Genomic DNA, 23918 nt, shown 5'->3' with positions numbered 1-23918 from the left:
GGATCTGAAAAATTCAGGCTCACGTCACCAATTCTAACTCCAAAATCCACTTGGGACAAATAGCCTACATCCTTTTATACTTGTATCAAAATCCATCTTACCACATTTCCCCCCATGATTTCAACACAGCTTCTACTATTGAAAGGACATGGTTTCCACAAAAATTCAAAGCAGAAACTAATTTGCTGGTGAGAAGGTTAATGTGGCAGTAAGAGCAGACTGCATTCCCTATGACAGGTCCTCATCTTTGACTCTGGACTGAGGAGAGCAGCACCTGTGGTGGATTATGGTTTACATCTGCTCTGATATTATGGAGGGCTGCCCTGCCTCAGAGTTCATGAAGAACAAGCGGGAAGAGGAGGCAAAGTTTAAGGCCATGACCATTTGTCGCCAATTGCAGGTGACATTTCATCATGAGAACATGCAATTAGCAAGTAAAGATGAGCGAGGGAAAAAAAACGCGACATTTTCTTTTGAAAATTTGGCATTTCAGAAGCAATAGGTATACAGAACCACTTTTGATATAGCATGGTGGCTTGTGTTTTATTGTGATACTGGAAGTTAGGGAACTGGAATTTCAAATGTCAAAAGGGTCACCCAGAGCAAACAGGTTTCAGCATAGATTTCAGAATAAGAACAGACTGTGAAGATTGAGTAGGCTTTATAATTCTGAGGAACTTGCCATAGAAAACCTTATGGGGAGAATCAAAACTTTTTTTGATACTGAAAACCTCATGAAAAAAATAAGATCAGTGTCAAAGACAATTTCAGAATATGAGCTCCTCCGCTTGGAAGGAAAGAAAATATGACCACAGACTCCATGCTATTGAAGTAGATAGAGTAAAGCTGTGGAATTAAGTCTTTGGGACCTTCATTTGATTATTGGGCACACTAAAATGAGAAGAAACAGCTACAAACCATTAATAATTGGAAAGTGGAATATATGAAGTATGAATTTATGAGCATTGGAAGTCATCCAAAATGAAATGGAACAATTTAAAACGAGCATTTGGAGCATTAGAGAGCTGAAATGGTCTACTATTGGCCCATTTTAATTAGAAAATCATATACTTTATGTATGACAAAATTAAGAAGAAATGAGTTGCATTCTTAGTCAAAAAGTTATTTTAAGGTCTATCTTGAAATATAGTGCTGTCTGTGATAGGATTATATCTCTCTGCCTTCACGGAATGCATTCAATACAACTATTATTCAAATGTATGCACTAACCACCAAAATAAAGAAAGTGAAGTATTCTACCAAGGTCTTAAGTCTGAAATTGTTCATATATGCAATCAGGATCCATTGATCATTATTGGCAACTAGAATGCAAAAGTTAGAACAAAAAGGGAGTACCAATAATTGGAAAATATGGTCTTGATGATAGAAATGACAACATTTTTCAAGGTCAACGACTTCTACATTCTAAATAACTTTTTACGGCCCATCAACACACCTCTCTAGTTGACTACATCTGTTGTGAGAGACAATGAAGGGATTCAACATCAGCAGCTAAAACTAGGCCAGTTGCTTACTCCTCAAAAGACCATCAATTGATCATATGTCAGTTCAGACTGAAGCTGAAGAGAATGAACACAGGTCTACGAAAGCCAAAATACAACCTTGGATCTATTGTACCTCCATTTTGAGAACATCTTAGGAAGAGATTTGATGATTTCAACACTAATGAAAAAGGCCTAAAGAGCTACTATGGGATGTTGTCAAGAGCATCACACACGAAGAAAGCAAAAGGCCATTAAACAGACAGGAAAGAAAGAAAAGGTCAATGTGGATGTCAGAAAAGACTATGAAACTTACTCTGAATATGGAATAGCTAAAGTACATGGAAGAAATAAATCCAAAGATCTGTACAGAAAATTTCAAAGGGCAGCTCAAGAAGACAAAGTAAAATATTGTAATGAAATATTTAAATACCTAGAATTAGAAAACCTAAAAGAAAGAACACTCTCAGCATCTTATTCTGAAAAAAAAAATCAAGAAAAAATTCAAAGCTTGAGTTATAACATTGAAAGATTCACAGTGGTTCTCAACCTTCCTAATGCCATGACCCATTTAATACAGTTCCTCATGTAGTGGTGACCCCCCCCCACCATAGCATTATTTTCATTGCTACTTCATAATTGTAATTTTGCTACTGTTATGAATCAGGAAACCCCTGTGCAAGGGTCCTTTGACCCCCAAAGGGATCGCAACCCACAGGTTGAGAACCACTAGGGGAAAATATTAAATGATGCAGGAAGCATCAAAAGTAGATGGAACAAATACCCAAGATCACTGTACTAAAAAGAACTATCCAACATTCATCCAGTTCGAGAAGTAACATGTGTGAAATAACCACAGGAACTGAAGTAAAAATTTCAAGCTGCAATGAAAGAATTAGCCAAAAACAAGGCACCTTGAATTGATGGCAGAGAAATTGAAATGTTTCAAAAAGCTGATGAAATACTAGAAGCACTCACTTTTCTATGCCAGGAAATTTGAAGGACAGTTACTTGCAAAACTTACCGGAAAAGATTGATTTTTGCACTCATTCCAAAGAGAGTGACCCAACAGAATGTTCAAAATATAATTAGTAAGATATGCGAGTAAAACTGCTGAAATCATCCAACAAAGGTAACAGCAGTACATTGACATAGAGCTTCTAGAGGATCAGACAGACCCCACTTCAGAAGAGAATGTGGAAGAAGGGATGTATCATTGCTGAGGTCTGATGGAGCCCAGCTGAAAGCAAGGACAATTATAAAGATACTTCTTTGTCTTTTATTGACTATGCTAAAGCATTTGGCCATGTCGACTACTATATGGTTTACAAACCACGAATGGTTTGCATCAGAGCCGTATGTTATCTTTATACGTATTAACATGTATACACAACAAATAATCGGAGAAGATTGATTACATGAAAAGAAAGCTGCATCAGGATTGAAGGAAAGCTTTTAACAACCTTCTGTATGCAGATGACACAACCTTGCTTTCTGAAAGCGAAGAGGACTGGCATCGCGTGCTGATGAAGACCAAGGATTACAGCCTTCACTGTAGATTAAACTCAGCATAAAGAACTCTAAAATCTTCACAACTGTACCAGTAGGTGACGTCAGGATTAACAGAGAAGAGATCGACATTGTCAAGGATTTAATATTGCTTAGATCCAGAATCAGTGCTGATCAGAAACTCATTCCCAGACCTTGTGCCCATTTCCCTACATTTCTGACCGCCAGAACCCTTGCATGGAGACCAGCAGCTAGATTACATCTTCTAACTATCTCAGCTACTTCTGCCTATGAATCTTGCTCTCCATTTCCTAGTGAAACGCACTTTCACATAAACGGGCAGGTACTAGCACACCTCCTAATATCCTTTGTTCCTATATATAAAACACATATTAGATTTCCTCAGAAGATTACCTATTAGTGCTACTAACACTTATACCTTAGTCGTGTGCTCTTGTCCCTATTCGCCTTACATGCCCAACTTTATCACTTTATATCTCCATACAATTGCCAGCTACTGCTAGACTTTCTCCTGTAACCCAAAGAGCCAGCATCCTCTATACAACACAAAAACCATCATTCCACTTACAGCTGTACCACCATGGCATGTCAAATTCAGTCAACAACAGTAACCCCTCAAAACTTAGAAAAACAAAATCAAACACCTGAAAATTACCCAAACCCAGTGAAATTCCTTCTGAAAGTAACTGGAAAAGAATAAAAAAATGGTGTATATGAGCCTACAAGAGATCTAGGTATCAAACCTAAAAACAAGGGAAGAAATTAAGGTCCTAAAAACTTCACAACCTTAAGAAAACCAGTAGCAAAACAATAACATAACAGAAATTAAAAAAAAACCAAAACAGTGTACAAGAACTGAGGAAAAGAATATTGGGAAGGAAGATTGAATCAGGAAACTTGATAAACAACCAAAAAAGTTAAGAATACAAAGAAATCCTGAAAATGATATGGAACAACATGATGAGAAAAAACCTACATCTCATTGGGATCCCTGAACAGGAAGAAAACAACTCATCTACAGATAAAGCTGGAAGAGAATTCATGAAAAAAGTCCCCAATATCTCACAAGGAGGCGATGATAACTCCTCATGAAGGAGAGCAAATTTCAAAGGCTAGACTTCAGGGGGGAAATCAAGACATACAGGAGTGAGATTATCCAGCTTCAAGGAAAAGGAGAGACTCTTGAGAAGAGCAAGAAAGAAAAGAACAGTCTTTTTAGGTGTAGAAGAAAAACCGATACAGATAAACTCAGACCCTTCCTAAGGAAAAATGCAGGCGAGACAACAATGAAGCAACATACAACAAACTTTGAAAGAAAAACATCTGCCAATCAAGGATCCTATAAGCAGCAAAGTTATGCATTAAATTTAGAGTAGAATGAAAGGAATTTGCAAATGAGGAAAACTTGTATCATTCATCAAATTAAAATCAGCATTACAAAAAATATTGAATGGTCAAACATTCAACAATATTAACACACATGAGATCACCAAAATTTGCAACATCACACAGAAAGCAACACACTAAAAATATCACCCAAACAATGTGGATCTAGAGAGGGAACAAAGACACGAAATCCCACTTCACACCACCCCCTAAATATAGAAGTAACAAAGATAAATACTACAACATGACAGCAACTAGTCCTCATTTAAAAATAATAACATTGACTGTTAATGGACTAAATGAACCAAAAGGCAAAGTGTACAGGACTGGATTAGGAAAGAAGACCCATCAGTTTTCTGCCTCAAATTCAGACAATAGCAGACTAAAGGTCAAAGGATGGCATAAAATTTACCAGGCCAATGGCAACAAAAAATCTAAAAGCAGGATGGGCAATAATAATCACTGATAAAATAGACTTCAAAGTCTATTTCTGCCTAATGCTATGAATTATATTTCAACTCCTCCCTAACTCCAATTTTGCAGTATTCTAAAACTATGACTTTAAACCAGAAAACAGGTGAAAAAAAGACAAACATGGAAGGACACTACATAATGATCAAAGGAAATGTAGATTAAAGACAGTTAGCCATAATAAACAGGACAAGAATGATTCATGGTAGAATTCCACCAGGTATTCATAGAAGACCTGTCACCAATTTTATACAAACAATTCCAAAATATAGAATGGGACAGCAAGCCCCCATACTTATTCTATGAAGCCAGCACAATGCTGATCCCCAAACCGGAAAAAAGGGATATCCCTTATGAAAGCAGACGAAAAAAGTCTCAACAATATCCTGGTCAATAAAATCCAACAATATATCAAAAAATAATTAATCACAACTAATTGGGATTCATTCAAGGGATGCAAAGATGGTTCAACATCAGAAAAACAATGCAATCCACCATATTAGCAAGACAAAGAATAAGAATCACATGATCATATTAATCAATGCAGAAAAAAGCATTTGAAATCCCACACCTATTCCTAATAAAAAAATTTCAATAGATTGAAAGAGGACGATAGGTGTAGAAGGAAAATTCCTCAACATAATAAACGCCATGTACACCCCCCCCCCAGATATCAATATCACACAGAATGGGGAAAAAAATGAAAACATATCCCCAGCAACAGAAATTAGACAAGGATGCTTCTTTCAACTCTCTTATTCAACATTATGCTGGAAGGCTAAATAAGAACCATGGACAACAAAAAAGAAATCAGAGAAATACTATTCAGCAAAGAAGTGAACCTCTCATTATTTTAAGATGAAATGGCTTTATAAATATAGAAACCCCCAAGGTCTCCGTAAAAAAGCACAGTTGCAAACAACTGAGGGATTTAGCAAAGTAGCCGGATACAAGATAAGAAGCAGAGATCAGATTCCCATGAAGAGAGCTCTGAAAAAGACAACAAACAAACAATACTCTAATATGCACAAATAATTACCAAACCAAACAATACAAACCAAAAATACATAAAATTTTTCATTTGTTCATATTAGGGTGTGTCTTAGAGGTGTTTTATCATTGGAGGTCACCCTCTTGAAGTTGCGTAATATAATTTTCCATTTTTCGGAATATGAACCTATAATGATAACAAGTAGATTAAGGGTTTTGGGGGGTGGGAGGGATATTGGTGGTGGAAGGGGAAAGTGGAGATCATGTCATGGAGTCCAAGAAGAAAGAGAATGTCTGGAAATGGATTATTGTAGCATCGTACAATGCTACTTGATGTTATTGAACTATAGATATGATATGGGGATTAAATTCCAATTAATAAAATATTTTTAAAAGAAAACAATGCAATTCACAATAGCCACACAAAAGATGAAATAATTAGGAATATACATAACCAAAGAAGCAAAAGACCTATACAAAGAAAACTACAGAATATTATTACAAGAAACCAAAGGAAGCTTCTACAAATAGAAGACTATCCCATGTTCATAGACAGGAAGATTCAGTAATGTGAAAATGTCAACATTACTGCCTAAAGCAATCCACAAAGAGAATGCAATCCCAATCCAAATGTCAATAGCATTCATTAAATAAATGGAAAAACTAATTACCAACGTCATATAGAGAGGGAAGAGGTTCAGGATAAGCAAAGAACATCTCAAAAATAAGAAAGTTGGAGGTCTTGTACTACCAATTATCAAAATCTATACATGGTCACAGTACTCAAAACAGCCAAGTATTTCTATAATTATAGATTAGATATGCAAATCAATGGAACCATATAGGTAGACAGATAGATGATAGATAGAAAGATCGATCGATAGATAGCTGATAGATAGATAGATGCATTCACTAACAGACAACTAATTTTTGACAAAGGACCAAAAAGGGTTAAATGGGAAGGAGGTACCCTTCTCAACACATGGTGATAAAAATATTGGATATTTATCTGCAGAAGACTGAAAGAGGATCAAACCTCACTCTGTGTGCAAAAATTAACTCAATGTGCATCAGAGACCTAAATGCAAATCCAACATTATCTGGATCATCAAGGAGTAAACGGAACAAAATTAAGGGCCCTATTACAGGGCACACAGAGACTACCAGATATAACAAGGGAAGCACACAACATGGAAGACAAAATAGATGGCTAAGACCTATTTTTCAAAAAAGAATCACTTACATACATCAAAAGATTTCCCTGAAACAGTAAAACAAAAGGCCACGCAGAAAAATATTTAGCAATGACATAATGGACAAAGAATCCATTACTAAAATCTACAGAATTCTGGAACACCCCCAAAAAGAAAAAAACAAATAACTTACTTAAAAAGTGGGCAAAGGACCTGAATGGACAATTCACAAATGGCACTCACATGGCTAACAAGTACTTGAGGAAATGCTCTCATCAACTAGCCATCTGGAAAATGTAAATCAAAACAAACTGCGATATCATCTTACACCCACAACCATACCCCAATTCCCAAAAGAGAGAACAAAAAATGCTGGAGAGAGTGGAGAAATGGGAACTTCTATACATTGTTGGTGAACTTGTAAATACCATATATAATTGGGTATCAGTTGAGTTTTTCAGCACATTTCAATGCAATTTTTGTGGTAAAATTAGGTGCCTTGGCTGATATTCAGGTTGCCTTATAATTGAGTATATATGGTATGTACAATTATCGTGGAAAGCCATATGACAATACCTGAAAAAACTGGCAATAGAAAAATACCTTATAACCCAGAATACCATTGCTGGGCCCAAACCCCAAATAAATGAGACAGAACATGTACAGACATATGTTCTCCTGTGTTCATTGGAGCATATTTCATAATAGCAAGAAGTTGGAAACAGCCCAAATTTCTATAAGTAGAAAAATGGGTAACAAAAACTTTGGTAAAATATTAGAGAGGCCAATGCCCAATTCCATGCATTAACTCTCAATTTTTTTAATAATGGGTAAATAGGGAGAAGAGCATCCATTTGAAACTCTACAATATTGAGACAAGGTTATGACCAATCAACAGGCCCTCCACAGGAATGACATGAAAACTATACTGGAAAATCAAGTTAAGACCAGGGAAGGGGAGCATGCGCATTTCAGAAAAGGTACTTATATTTCTTCGGTGGGTATGGTGGGTAAATGGCGAGAAGAAACCTTCCATACAGAAAGAATGATAAACAATAACTATAGGGGACCTAAGGGGAGAATAAACCTGGTTCTGTATCCCTGGGGATACACTTGGGAATATGTTTCTTCCCATACCTTGGTGAACCACTCCAGGGACTAGGCGTTATGATGATTTTAGACTCTGGCCTTACATGGAGCATGGCATCTCCAAGGGCCACACCAGAAAAACTCTACATGGAAGCCCACTGAACAAATTGGCCCCTACTTCAAAACTACCTATAACCCTTGGACTTAGGACTGAAATTTCCTGATGGGAGAGGAAGCAGAGGATGGTCATCCCAAGATTGTGGAAATGATGGTTGTTTGACCTCGGGTGGGACCCCTGGCTTAGTGGGTGATAAATGAAAAGGGACCCAGAACCACCATATATTTAGTATCTCAATTCCCTTGCATTAATAATACCGGTATTTATCTGATAGACAAGGATCTACCCTCGTAGGAAAGGATACAGGAATCATTCCCCTGGTACCGACACCAAAGTTCAATGTCAACAGAGCTTGGTCAATTAAGAAATCAATCCACACAAATCAACAACTCATGGATTGTAGTTCTCGGTTAATCTATACTCATAGAAACCACTAAGATCAATAGTTCCTTAAATTCTAACACATTGGATAAATACTTGATGTTATGAATGCAGTCAGTTTATAACACCGGGGGATGATTGACAATATTTTTCCCTTTTGTTTTTTTGGGAGGGGGGTTGTTTGTTGTTGGTGGTGGTTTTGTTTTTTGTCATAATATGACAAAAGTAATCCAGAGTTGTTCATAACCCATGGACAAGCAGGTGGATTCTGGGCTCTCACTTAATTCTAGCCTCAATCTAAGAATTTAGGTCTTACAACATGGCCTCATTCCATATTCACCTTAATGAAGACATCGATGAAGATGCTACAGCAAAGTGTTATGAAGAAAGTAGATGGTGCCTTTCTATGAATTGTAACAGAGTCTGGGATCTTGTATTCAAACAAGCCTGCCATCAAAATCAGGCATCATTTAAGTCCACACAGAAGAAGCACACTAGCCTGTGTGATCCAAAGATGACTATAACAAAATGCAAACATAACACAGGGGAAAGTATCAGAGTTTAAATTTTGAATATCCAATTTGTAGAAGTCTATGGAGGGCAGTGGGATCCCAAAATACATCTACAGAATCAGATTAAGCCTCTGGCAGATCCCCTCTGGTCACAGGTAAGGGACTGGGACTGATTTACTATAACACAGAGATTATTGCAAGCGTGATTATGGTGGATCGAACTGTGGTATAATATAATACTTGGTCAATTGATCTCCCTCTTGACTCAACCTGAATTTTCTCTAGGTTTAAATATTTCTCCCTTGTTCCACAGCAGACATTTCCCCTCTGGCTTAAAATATTGTCTGTAGTCTTTTATTTCTAACTCTGTATTTCTATCTTTCTATTTTTTTCTTCTTTCTGGTTCCTTTTTTCTGTTAGTTTTCACAGTTTCTGAAGCACAGAAGGATGCATAGAGACAATAACTAATGGATGGGGAGGACGAGTGAAATTAGGGAGCAAACAGTGAATGACACAAGGGGAGGGAGCACGGAGCACCAGAACTGAATGTGTTGAAGTAGCTACAACTCTTTTTAAAAGCTACTTAATTATGCAAATGTATGATATGTGAATTTTGTAGAAAGAAAATTACTATAAATATATAAATAAACCAAAGTTGATTAATAGTTACCATGGATAAAGGAGAAAGAGATTTGCTTAGGAAGCATTTCATTTTTATTAATAGTGGTGGGATAATTTGGAAAAGGATATCAGTAATGTTTGCTCAACAGGAAGAGTAGTCAATGGCACTGAATTATACATCTAGAAGTTGTTGAATTGAGAATGTTTTGTTTGTGTTTTTGCAACAATCAAAAAAAATAATTACATTAATAACAATTAGTACAAAGAAGAAGAAAATGTTCTAAAATAGATTATGGTAATGATTTTACATGTGTTCTTGATATGAGTAAACTAATGATTTTTTGTATGATTTGTGAAGTGGCAATAAAGCTTAAAAATATTTTTGTAAAACAATGAAACACCTCATGACATAGAGATCTGAAAAACATAATGCTGAGTGAAGTTAGTCAATCACAAGAGGACAAATACTGTATGAGTCCCCTACTATAAACATAAATACCAAGATGACGGCTGACTCCTGATTCAAGGTCATGCAATCTGCTAACCTCTGAGAAGCAACTCACTAGAAAGCCTGATTAGTGAGCACCCAGGAAGCATAGAGCTCCCCTTTTACATGTTTATCTTGAAAGCACTACCGCTCGGCCAGCCTTTCAAGATGTCCAGCTCTTTCCATGCAAAATTGTGCTAAGGTCACCTCAAATCCGTAGACACTCCTATTAGAGTGATAACTCAACCTGAAGGGAAATTCAGGTCAAGATGTGGTGAGGGGAGCAGGCACATCTTGGAACACGACAAGTAAATTTCTGGTGATAGAAATACAAGGCTGATCAACCCCCAAATGGAAAAAATGCATAACAATACTCACACAGAAGCTCGCGGAAGAATATGCCTGGTACTATGTTGATAATTACACATGTTAGAACAGTGGTTCCCAACCTTCCAAATCCTGGGACCCTTTAATACAGTTCCCCATGTTGTGGTGATCCCCAACCATAAAATTATTTTTGTTGCTACTTCATGACTGTAATATTGCTACTGTTATGAATCAAGTGACCCCTGCGAAAGGGTTGTTCGACCCTCAAAGGGGTCTTGACCCACAGGTTGAAAACTGCTGTTAGACCTAGTTTCTATCCAGTCTCTGGTAACCTAAACCATGTGTCATAGACTACTGGGACTTTAGACATTTGTTTGTTTTTTTAACCACCAAAGGTGCACAACATCCTCCATAGGCCACACCAGAAGAACTCAATATAGAAACCCCATTAAGTGAACTTGGCTCTACCTTGAACTCACTTGTACCCCATGGACTTAATGGTGAATCTATATGGTGTCAGAAAAAGCAGACAACTACGGTGCAATAGGTATAGAACAGGTGGTTGTCAGAATACTATATGTATAATTATTATCTGAGTGTCTCTTGGTTTATTAAGATAGGTATTAATCTGGAAGTCCTTGCTCTCCCACTGCCAGTGAATATTATTGAAAGTTTTGCCTTTCTGCTAACCCACATTGTTTGTGTAAATCACATCCCCTTGCTTAAGTATACAATCTCAACAAATCAGTAATTCATGCATTATGATTTGTGGCCAGCCAACACTTATATAATCTCATTTTCTCAATTGGATTTAAAATGTTTAACCACTGGCCAAATTAATGACACTATCAATCTAAATACCTATGTCCCAGGGAGATGAGGGAGCATGTTCTTTAACATAAAATGACATTGGTGTCTCTAAGGTAAACCGGAGACAGATATAAACTAGAGATATAGGAATGGTTTGGGGGAGTCACACTTAATTCTAGTATCAATCTACAAAAACTAGTTCTTATGCCATGGCCCTGCTTAATATGTGCCTTCATGAAGAGATCATTGAAGATATAAGGGTGCTACAGCAAAATGTGATCAAGAAACTACGTGATGCCTGGCTATCAGAAAACATAAAGAAAACATTGGGGGTCTTAAAGGCCTGTCTTCAAACAATCAGCCATCTAAGTGAGGCTTCAACTAAGCCCACCTGGAAGATTCATACCACCCTCTGTGTCCCAAGGATTGTAGATTATAAAATCTCAATCTGAATAAGGGCAGGGTATCAGGCCTGAAATTGTGAACACCTGGTTTGTAGAAGGCTATGCATGAGAGTGGAAGCCTAAAATCCATGTGGAGGATCCACATACAGACAAGCCTCTGGTGATGCTCCTCGGACAATAGTCAAGCATTGTGAAGAACCTTGTTGTTAGACAAGAGAGTATGATAGAGATTATCACAGTAGATATTTCCAGGTAAAAAGATAACATCTGATTGATCCATCTTTTTCCCATTAAATGTTCTATCAGATAAAAAGAGTAAATGGTAAATACACATGGACTCAGTCTCCGGTGAATCCACTCTCAATGTAGACCAGGTATGTGAATACCTTTGTTATCATACAGAGATCATGGGAAAGTAGATTATGGCAGATGTTGTTAGGTTAAAATCAAACACCTTATCATTTGATCTCTCTTTGGACTTATTTTCAAGTTATTTTAGTTTTTAATATTTTGTGTTTTCTTTTCAACTGGGGCTTTTCTTTATTTACTTTGATATGATATTGCTCTTAGTGTTTTTTACTGTTGTTTGTTTCTGAATGTTTTCCAGTTTCAGAAATTCATGATGGGTGAATGTATAGAGACAGTAGCTAAATTAATGGTTTATTGGGGGTTCACTAGGTGACTTGGGAGGAAATAGAGAGCTAATAATAAGGAGTAGAAAAAGTGTTCTATAATTGATTGCAGAGTTCTTTATATGCTAGAATAATTGAATTGTATGATAGTTGGATTATATCCCAAAAAGTTGTATAAGTCATGTAGAATGTTAAAAATTTGAGATGTGACATATAATCACGATGGTAGCCACAATCTAAAAATAATTCCCAAAAGAAAAGAGAACTAAAACGATTCACTAAAACAGATCAACTAATAGAAATGTAGGAAGTGTTGGAGAACATGAGTAACTAAATGCACAAAATACAAAGAACAAACTGGGAACAGGAAGCCAGCCCCTACAATTATACCTTTAAAATAATCACTGTGACTTTTGTGGAAGTCAACAGAGCAGATTAGCTTCTCATTCCACAAATCATGCACAAATGGTTCGGTAACACGGGTTGCTATTCCTTACAATATGTCAACATCTCCACATTTCTATCCTGCCATGCTCATTTCCATCCCTCCTGTTTCCCTGACCTCCTTGCCTTCTCATTTTGCTTTTTGGAAAATATTGCTAATTTCCTCACCAAAGGGACATCTTTGCAGGTATCTTTATTTATTTTATAGACCAGTCTATGATTTGACTGAAAAATGACATCCAGGTGTGGTATCAGTTCCAAGTTAAAAGTGTGCCTTAAGATGATAGTCTTGGTTCCTACACTACCATTCCAATAAGTCCATTTTTAATGCATTTGATGAATGGTCTATATTTCCTCCCATTATAACAAACACCTTCCAAAGTGTCTTTCATCAAACATGATTAGTGGGCTCCTTTTCTAATGGAGGCTGGGTTTCTGGAAGAAGAATTCTGGAGACTAGTTGCTTCCTTGAGTTCTGGGGTTGCTTCACCTTCATTTGCTCCAGAAGGGAAGAGACCAATAGTCCTATCTTAGTCATTTACAATATTTTAAGACATAGATACTACTCACCAAAATAGGACGCAGAATCCTATCATTATGAACTATGTTATTCCAGTTGACCTAGATGTCCCCTGAGACTATGGCATTAGATTTCAAGCCGAATAACAGTACCAGGAAATGTTTGGATATGAATAAGGAGTTTTTTTAAATGCTGAATTTTATTATCAATTGTGATAATTATGTAATTCTTCCATGTATGAGGTGATTTATGTTTATGTATTTGCTAGTGCTGAACCACTGTTCAGACCTTGGTGTGAATCTCACTTGATAGTGATGACTTTTTGTTTTGTATTGATACACCTGTGGAGTAAGCCTTGGGCTGCTAATTACAGAATCTGTGGCTCAAACCCACCACCTATCCTGCAGTAGAAAAATGAGGCCATTTTCTCTGATACAGATTTACAGGCTTGGAAACCCTACAAAGGGTCATTAAAAGGCAGAACAACAGAAAACAGAGGGGAATGAGACAGCGGTTATGGTGAGATTTGAAAATAATTAGCAATCTATAATCTACCAAATGGCCATGAGGGTTGGGGGGTGGGAAGGAGGGAGGGGAACAAAGAGAGAAGCTGATGCCAAGGGCTCAATGGAAAGTAAATGTCTAGAAAAGAATGATGGAATATATGTACTAACATGTTGGATATAGTAGATGTATGGATTGTAACAAGAGTTGTAAGAGCCCCCAATAAAAATATCTTTAAAAAAATAGAAGCAGAATCCACGCAATGTCAGTAAGTAGAATGTATTCTGTTGGCTAGAATTTTGATAGGTCCTTTAAAAAATAAAAGCTGGGAAAAATTAAAAAGTACCTCTGTTCATTAGAGCATCCCTTTGGTCAATGATCCTATATTGTTGTGGCTGTGGTTTGGACCCATCTAGCCAGTTCTTACTCATAGTTACCCTAAGTAAGAGAGAAAGAAACACTACCCCGAGCCATCTTCACAATCATTGCTATGTGTGAGCCCATTGTTGTAGCCACTGTCGATCCAAATCATTGCCAGTATTCCTCATTTTTGCTGGCCTATTTATCAAGCATGACATCCTTTTCCAAGAATTTGAGTCTCCTGAAACAATATCCAAAGTGTAGGAGACAACGTATTGCATTCCTCACTTCTTAGGAGAATTTGGTCTGCACTTTTTCTTCCAAGACAAATTTGTTTAAAGTTTCAGTAATCTGTGGGGCTTTCAGTATCTTCAGCACCATTTGCTGAGGAGAGATTTCCTTTCCCAGTGAATGTTTTCTGGTTCTTTGTTGAAAAGTGGTTGCCTAGAGGTGCATGCTTTTATTCCTCAACTGTCTATCCTGTGCCATTGGTCTGAATCTATCGTTATGCCAGCACTCGGCTGTTTTCACTTCTGTGGCTGTGTAGTGGGTTTTGAGGTCAGGTAGTATAAGGCCTCATACTTTGTTCTTCTTTTAGAAATTCTTTGCTTCTCCTGGATGTCGTCCCTTTCCATATGAAGTTGGTAATTAGTTTTTCCAATTTTTAAAGGATTACATTGGATTTGGATGAGAATTTCATTTTATTTATAGATTTCTTTATGTAGTATTGACATTTTACAATATTTAGTCTTTCTATTCATGAACATGGAATATTCTTCCATTTGCGTATGTCTTTTCTGGTTTCTTGTAATAATATTGTGCATAATTTTATTTGCAAGGGATTTTTGTTTATTAGATTAGGTTTATTCCTAGGTATTTAATCTTTTATGTGGCTATTACAAATTATATTATTTATCGATGTCTTCTTTGAACCTGTTTTTAATGACAAATAGGAATCCAATTTACATCTGCTTTTTAATCTTTTGTCCTACTATTATAGCAAATGCCTAAATAGTTTCAAAAAGTTTTAGTGGAGTCTTTGGGGTTCTCTTTATAAAAAATGATATCATTTGAAAATAGTCAGTTTCACTTCTACTTTACCCAATTATATTTCCTTGATTTCTTCCTGTTGTTTAATGGTTCAGTGTAAGATTACCAGCATGATGTTGAATAAGAGTGGTGATAAAGGGGACCCTTGTCCAATTCCTGTGTTCAGGGGAAATTTTCAGCTTTTCTTTTTGTCTATTGAATGTGATATTGACCATGTGATGTTCGTATATGGTTTTATTATGATAAGGAATTACCCTTTTATTCCTATTTGAAGGAGTATTTTTAAACAGAAACAGATGTATATTTTCAAATGCTTCTTCTACATCTATATAGTCATGATTTTTAACAATTTTTCATGTTTATATGGTGCATTTAATTAGTACCATCTCTGAATTTCTGGTATGAATTCCACTTGGCCATGATGAGCTATAATATATATATATATATATATATAGTCTTGGATTTTACCTGCAATAATTTTGTTGAGAATTTTTGGATCTGTGTCCATTAGGACCATTGGTCTGTAGTTTTTAGATATCAGGTGTATCCTCGCTTCATAGAATGAGTTTAGGAGTTTACTATCCCTTTCTATATTTGAGAATAATCTGTGTCAAATTGGTGATACCCTCCCTTGAATACTCGGAATAATTCCCCTGTTAAGTCATTTGGTCCTAGGTTTTTTTCTTATTTGCAAGTTTCTTGATGACAATCTATGTTTCTCCTATTGTTATTGATTTGTTCAGATTTTCTCCATCTAGCTGAGTTCATTTGGGTAGATGGTGTGTTTCGAGATATTTGCCCATTTCTTCTAGATTATCAAACTTGTTGAAGTACAGTCTTTCCTGTAATGTGCTATTATTCTTTTTATTTCATATGGCTGTGTTATTACTTTTATCATCTCTAATTGTGGAAATTTGAATGTTATCTTTCTTTTTTTGTTAAATTGTCCAGTGGTTTGTCAATTTTGGGAACCTTTTCAAAGAATCAACTTCTTGTCTTGCTGATTTTTCCCATTGCTTTTTGTTTCCCATTCATTATTTCTGCTCTAATTTTTATGATTTTTTCTTCTGTTATTGGATGGTTTATGTTGTTGGTCTTGTTCTATCATTTGGAGGCTTTGTGTTATGGTATTGATGTTGGATTTCCCTTTTTTCTTTCATGTATGAGTTGTTTGCTATAAATTATCCTTTGTTAAATGTCTTTGCTATGTATGATGTGTTATTGTTCATGTTAATTTCAAAGAATGTATTTCGTCCTTTCTTGGATCTATTACCCTGCCCCTTTTAAGTACGATGCTATTCAAGCTTGTGGTAGTTACATAACCTGTTGTCAAATTGAGACTTAAGAGGGGAGGGGTGGAGTTTAGCCTGTCAATCAGGTCACAGATCAATGACCTCATTTTGAGGCGCAAAGGAGATAAATAGCTCATTGGAGGCAGGAAACTCACTCATTCCCTGTGAGACGTTACTGACAAAGAACCTTTGGAGCTAAGCTAATGCAGCCAGAGCCCTAGGAGCTGGAGGAGCCATGTGGAGAGTCCTGTCAATGCTGAGATGCTTCTACTGCCACTGGATCCACAAGACTTTCTTCCCACTGGCCTGTGATATTCCTGCATTCAGCATTATTGCATGGTTGAGTGAGGCAAAGAGGAATTTATGGGCTAGTATTGGACATATGGGCTAATATTGGACTTATGGACTTGTTCTGGACTGGGCTGGGATGGTTTCTGACTGCACAATTACAATTTTATATAAAACTCTCTCTTATACACAATATCAGGGTCCATGAATTTGTTTCTCTAGTCTACATGTATATATTTTTATGGTCCCTTTCTTTCAATTGTTGACTTTTTGGCATTTAGATAATAGAAAATTTCTTGACAATTTCTTTCTGGCCTAACATATGATCTCTTTTAGAATAGGTACCATGGGTGCTGGTAAAGAATGTATACTTTGGGGTTTTGGGGTGGATCACTCTATATATATACAGGCAGTTGTACTGGTCAATTGTGTTTGTTAGGTCTTCTGTTACTTTATTGAGTTTCTTTCCTAATGATCTCTCTTTCCTTGATAATGTGTGTTGAATTATTCTACTATTAGTATTTAGTTGTTGATTTCTGTTTGCAACTTTGAAAATTTGATTGGTGTGCATAGGTGGTATTTTACTGGTTGTGTTTATGTTTATTAAGGTTATATGATCCTGGTATATTATTCCTTTAATTATTATGTAGTGTCCATTCTTGTATCTTAGTATATTATTTTCCATGAAGTTTATTTCATCAGAGATTAATATTGATAGTACTTTCTTTGGCTTGGTAGATATTTTTTGGATATCCTTTGACTTTTAGTCTGTTTTTGTCTTTGAGTTTAAGATGTGTCTCTTTTAGGCATCATATAAATATGTTTTGTTTTATAATCCAGTTTGATACTGTCTTTTAATTGGCGTATTTAATCCATATATGCAAGTTTGTTGCAGTCATTTAGCTGTATTTGTGTCTAGTTTCCTTTACTTTTTTGTATGACTTTATATTTCTTCTTCCCCTATTGTTGGGATTTTTATTTTGTTTTGTTTAGCATTATACCTTCATTATATTTGTTCCTAGGTGGGACTGTGCAGTGTGATACTCTTAAGTTTATATGCCATTATTGTTTATTTTCTCTTCTTAGTGATTTGCCTAATATTTTTGTGACCCCGGTATTATTTTTACAAATTCCTTTCAACTTTTATGTAAATACCTTTATTTCTCCCCCATATTTGAAGGATAGTTTTCTAGATATAGTATTCTTTATTGACGGTGTTTTTCTTTTCTTTAAGACTTGTATATATGTCACTCAATTTCCTTCTTGGCTGCATATTTTCTGCTTAGAAGTCTGAATTTAACCTTTTATGTTTTTTTCTTTTTAGGTGACTGCTTTTATCTTTAGCTGCCCTCAGGACTATCTGCTTTTCCTTGAAGTTGGAAACATTGACTATAATTTATCATAACTTGGACTATAATATATCATGATGCTTTTCATTTGGGGTCTATCCTATTTGGTGGTCTCAGCTTCTTCAATAGTTATTTCCTTTGCCTTGGTAATAGTTGGGGAATTTTCTTCCATGATTTCAAAAACTATTTTCTCTGTGGATTTTTTGTTGTTGTTTCTTCTTGTTTGGGGATCCAAATGGGATATAGGTAGTTTCTTTTGATAGTGTCCCAAATTATTCTTGGGCTTTCTTTAGATTCCTTCACATTTTTTATTATTTTTTCTCCCATTGATGTAGCCAGAATGATAGTAATTTAGCTTATTAAATTGATTTCCTTTTTCTTCCATTCCCTTCCTCAGGTCTTTAACTAGGTACCCTAGTTCTGTTATCACAGTGCAATTATTTTCTATGATTCCTTTGGCTTAAGGATTTTAGTTTTTCATTATCTCCCATTCATCCTGAATGTTCCTCTCATGTCTTGAAAGAACCTCAACACCAGTCTCCTGGTTTCTGGTAGTTTCAGGACTTCTATTTCAAAAATGCTCTGTTTAATCTAGCAATATTCAGTTATGTGTGTTCATTTTTTTCTGTTTACTGTCATTGACTGATGTTCTTTGGCATTGTAGTACAGCTATTAGTGATGCGTGAGCTTCTGGGTCATGCTGAGCCAGTTTGCTCTGACTAGTGATATAGAAGAGGTCTAATGGGAACCAAAAATACAGTGGTGAAATAGAGAAAATGGGAGGAATATGGGAAATTGGGGACTTGGTGGAGGGCAGGGAGAGAATAAAATAAAAGTAATGATAGTATTAATAAGAAGTTCTATGTACAAACTTATAGGTTTGTAGAAATAATGGGAAAATATATTTTAGGAGGGGTAGTCAGATTTAGTAGGCTTCATAGAAATATATTTCATGATGAAAAATATAGAGAGCAGAAAGTGATAATGGGTAGATGTGCAGTGGGGAGGGGTGACTAAAGCGAGGAGTCTCGGTGGTGATTGGGTGTGGGTGCTAACATTCTGTTGCTATGTCAGTGTTATGTGCGTGTGTCTGTGCCCTCTCTACTTCATGACTGTTTTCTAGCTCCTATTAGATCACTCCCATGTCACTAGACAGTACAACTACCTCTACATGATCCAGCAGCTCACACTCCGGTAAAAGCCATACAATGATACAGAAGAAAGAGCAGTCAACCACAAGTGACTCTGGCCAAACTTCTTCCATGACAGATATTGTTGGCATTTCCACAGTGATTGTACATACTTATAGTGCCACTAGAAATGTATGAGGATTCCAAACTCTCTGCAGCATTTTAAGTATTTAAAACATATTTATGTCTCTTCTTTCTGGTGTCAGGAGGCACCACATCATTGCTCATTTACATCTCCCTGATGTTTAATAATAAATATAATTTTTTCATATGTTTGTTGGTCATTTGTATGTCATCTTTGGTAAACTGTCCATATATTTCCTTTTCCCATGTTAAACTGGTTATTGTTATTATTCTTATTATGGCATTACAGTTTTGTATGCATTTTAGAGATTAGTCCCTTTCCTAAGTGTCATTGACAATTTTTTCCAAGTCCATGGGTTCTCTTCTTACTCTTTTTAAAGGAAGTCTTTTGATATATTTAAATATCTTATTTAGTAGGTTCTAGTCATCTATTTTGTCTTCTGTTCTGTGGGTTTCCTTAATTAGATTTGATAGTAAGTCTATGCTATGCGAACAAACTCTTCGGTTTGTCTCTGCTTTCTCATTGATGAACTTTATGTCTCTGGGCTTTGTGTGTAGGCCTTTGATGTTTCTTGTATTTGTTTTTGTACATTTGTTGAGATGATTATCTCTTGTCTATTTCAGGTTCGCTGGCCATTTGCTAAAGATCAGTTGTGTATGTGTGGGTGAATTTATTTCTGGGTTTTCTATTCTGTTCCATTGGTTTATGTACTGATCATTGTACAATTACAAAGCTATTTTGAGAATGACTTTGAGATCAGGAATTAAGAGGCTTCCATTATGGCTTTTCTTCTTAAGAAGTTCTTTTCTTATCCTGATTCTCTTCCTTCTTCATATAAAAGTAGTAATTAATATTCCCACTTCTTTCAAGAATGCACTTGATGGCTGAATCTGAATTGTGTTGTTTCTGTCAATTTCTTTCATTTAGATTGGCATTTTCACAATGTTAAGTCTCCTTATCTACAAATATGGAATATTCTTCCATTTATGTAGCTTCTTCCAGCTTCTTGTAATAGTGTTATGTAATTTTCTTGAGTATATGCCTCTGAATTTTAGAAATTCACAAGAACGGATTTGGATCATTGAACAATACTAATGATGAACTGTGTTTTATTCATATAGTGAGAAAGCAAAAGTCCTTTTAAAGACAGGAAATAATGAAAACATCAAATTAGATGTCATATGAGAATATAAAACTTGCTCCTATGTATGGAGTAACTAAGACAAATGGAATGAAGGAGAATATAAAAGAGATGATTAGAAAATTTCAATGGTAATCTTGGAAAGGGAAAATTATAATGAAATATGTAAAGACCTAGAATTTTTTAAAAGGACATATTCAGTATATTTTAAATTAAAGAACTCAAGAAAAATTCAAGTTTCCAATAGCATCATTAAAAGATTATATTGGGAAATATGTAAAAATGCAGGAAACATTTTTTAAAATGGGGAAGATACAGTTACTGTAGCAAAAAGAACTGGTCACCATTCAACCATTTCCAAGAGGTAGCATATGAGCAAAATTCAACGGTACTAAAGAATGCAACTCAAGATTCATTGAAAGCAATAACCAAAAACAAGCTCCAGGAATTGATAGAATACCAAGTGATGTATTTCATCAAACTGATGAAGCAATGGAAGCATTCACTCATCAATGCCTAGAAATTAGGAAGACTTTCTCAGTGTACCAGAAGAGATCCATATTTATACACATTCCAAAGAAAGGAGGCCCAATAAAATGTGAAAATTATAGAAAAATATCGTCATTATCATACCCACATACACACACACATGCACACACACACGAGTTGCTGAAACTCATTAAACAATGGTTGCAGCATGACATTAACAGGAAGCTGCCAGAGGCTCATCCCAGATTCAGAAGAGGATGCAGAACAAGGGCTATAATTGCTGATGGCAGATGGATCTTGGCACTAAGCAGAAACATACCGGTATTTATTTGTGTTTTATCGACCTGTGCAAAGATCTTCAACTGTTTGGACCATAACAAACTAGGAACAGTCTTGAAGAGAATGGGGATTGGAGAACAATATATTGTGCTCAGGGGGAACCTGAACATGAATCAAGAGGCAGCTGTATGAATAGAACAGTGGAATATTGCATGGCTTAAAATAAGGAAAGGTGTGCACCAGGGTTGTATCTTGTCATCAAACTTATTCAAATAGTATGTTGAGCAAAAAAACCATAGAAACTGTACTATATAAAGAAGACCACGGAATCAGATTTAGAGGAAGACTTACTAACAACTCATGACAGATGACACAACCTTAATTGCTGAAAGTGAGGAGGACTGGAAGCATTTGCTGCAGGTTTTAGAATGAATTGCAACTCAGTGAAGAGTATTGGATATTGGATAACCATTCACTTTGAACTTCACTGTATCTGATCCTGAAATTTCATTCTGCCAACTTACTAGCTTTGTGGCAATGGACAATACTAAGGTTGTGCCTTAGTTTCCTCCATTGTAAAATATGGGTTTAGGAAATGTCTTGTCCTCACTTTTGGTAAAATTAAACAACATGTGAATGCTTAATGCATAGTAACTGGTAACTAATATTGAGATCATTTTTATGCTTTTTATCCTTTAATCTATGCTTATTTTAATGCTAATTTTAGTTTTAATTTCTGGGTTGTTCCCAAGTACTGTGAATCCAGTATGTGTATGCATTTTTCATATCTTCTCTGGGAAATTACACCTGCGTTATGTAGAAAGAAAGTATTAGTGAGTACTGATTCAAGAGCAATTCTCACTCAATAACTTACCTTGAATACAACAATTTTAGATGACCGGATCTATGATATATTGAAGCAAAAGTATGTCTCCATAACTATTTGACCAGGTCAGAATAGGGATGTCTGCCCTGTCTGCTGAGAGAATGAACAAAGGGCCCTGTGAAACACGCAATGAACAAAGATCTCTGTGAGAGCTGGCTGGGAAACCTTAACGTGGAAGCCAGGCACCAGTAACATCACGGCAAGGACCATACATGAAGATCATTCTGAGATGTGCTAAGAGCAGCGGCCCAGAGAAAACAGAAATGGTATATGAGACCCAAGTATGAATTGAGAACCTAATTAGAAAGTTGCTCCACCTTTTGCAGAATGGCAACACCCTCCCATTGGAAAGTGCCATGTAGGGATTAAAAGCATTCCCCTAGACCACATTTCCTCTCACCCCTGGAGTGAACCAGGTTCCCCTCTGAAGGACAGTCCTTCTTACCTCTTGAGAGCGACCCGCTTCGTCTTTTTGAAGTGACCCTGTGCTTTAATAAAATTGTAGCTCAACTCATTACTGCTGTGTGTGTGTGTGTGTGTGTGTGTAAGTGTGTATGAGAGAGAGAGAGAGAGAGAGAGAGAGAGAGAGAGAGAGAGAGAGAGAGAGAGAGAAGAGAAAGGCTTGTAGGCTTGTTTCTGAACACTAACAACCACATGGGTTTGGAAATTACTAGTTCCCCCGTGGGTGATATCCCAGGAATTCCTCTTTAATCTTACTCCCTTGAACTCTCTAAAACAGAGTTCCACTATGCTTGCATTTCTAGGAGTCCAGAAGATAAACTTTAAGGCTGGTGATAATATGCTTATTACACTATATGGAATTTAACTGCAGAGTTAATGTGAAAGCCAATGGCTAGAAAGACCATTTTTGCCTATACCCCTGACTCTTCTCCCTCAAAAAGTAAACCTAACTTAAACATGTATTTACTTATGCATATATATGTATGTATGTATATGTATATATATATATATATATATATATATATGTTTGTATAGTCTCATGTACTTCCAAAGCAAAATCTGAGGTGCTTTACAATCAAGGTCCAAGTATAATCATCACAAGGCAAAGGTGAAAACATACAATTTTCACAGGGTAAAAGAGAAAACATAAGTAATAAGAGAGGAGGGGCTCTCTACTTCAAAGACCTCTTTATCTTTCATCCAGTTTTCCATCTGTCTTTCTTTCATTGCTCCCAATTACACACACACCCCTTTTCAGCTGCTGTCAATAATGTATGGAGTCTCCGCATACTTTCACTTAACTAAACAGCTAAAGCGAATGAAGTCCAGCTGACTTGAATTCTCAATATCTTTTTCAGAGGTAAATTACTGAAGAAATAATAGAATTAGAATCCTAGGACGAGGCTGGAATGGGTAGCCTTTAGCAGACAGAGAGCACCATGGCCAGTGCCACTATCCACCCCCACTGCCATCCAGTTGATTATAAATCATGATGACCCTATAGTACAGAGTAGCACTGTTCCTTAAGGCTTTAGGAGAGTAAATACTAATGGTAGCAGGCAGCCGCATTTTGCTCTCAAAGAGCAGCTGGTGCTTGTGAACCACCAGTCTTGTGGTTAACAGCCCA

At 36.3% G+C, this 23918-nt stretch overlaps 1 protein-coding gene across 1 annotated transcript in view; it reads right to left on the bottom strand.

Moving 5' to 3' along the window:
* The window catches only part of DACH2 (dachshund family transcription factor 2), a 792597-nt gene that overhangs the window by 209345 nt on the left and 559334 nt on the right, over window positions 1-23918 (bottom strand). The window lies entirely within an intron of this gene.

This window comes from Tenrec ecaudatus, chromosome X (assembly GCF_050624435.1).
Source record: "Tenrec ecaudatus isolate mTenEca1 chromosome X, mTenEca1.hap1, whole genome shotgun sequence".
Lineage (NCBI taxonomy): Eukaryota > Metazoa > Chordata > Mammalia > Afrosoricida > Tenrecidae > Tenrec > Tenrec ecaudatus.
The sequence above is the reverse complement of the archived record's forward strand: the minus strand, read 5'-3'. Positions and strand labels throughout refer to the sequence as shown.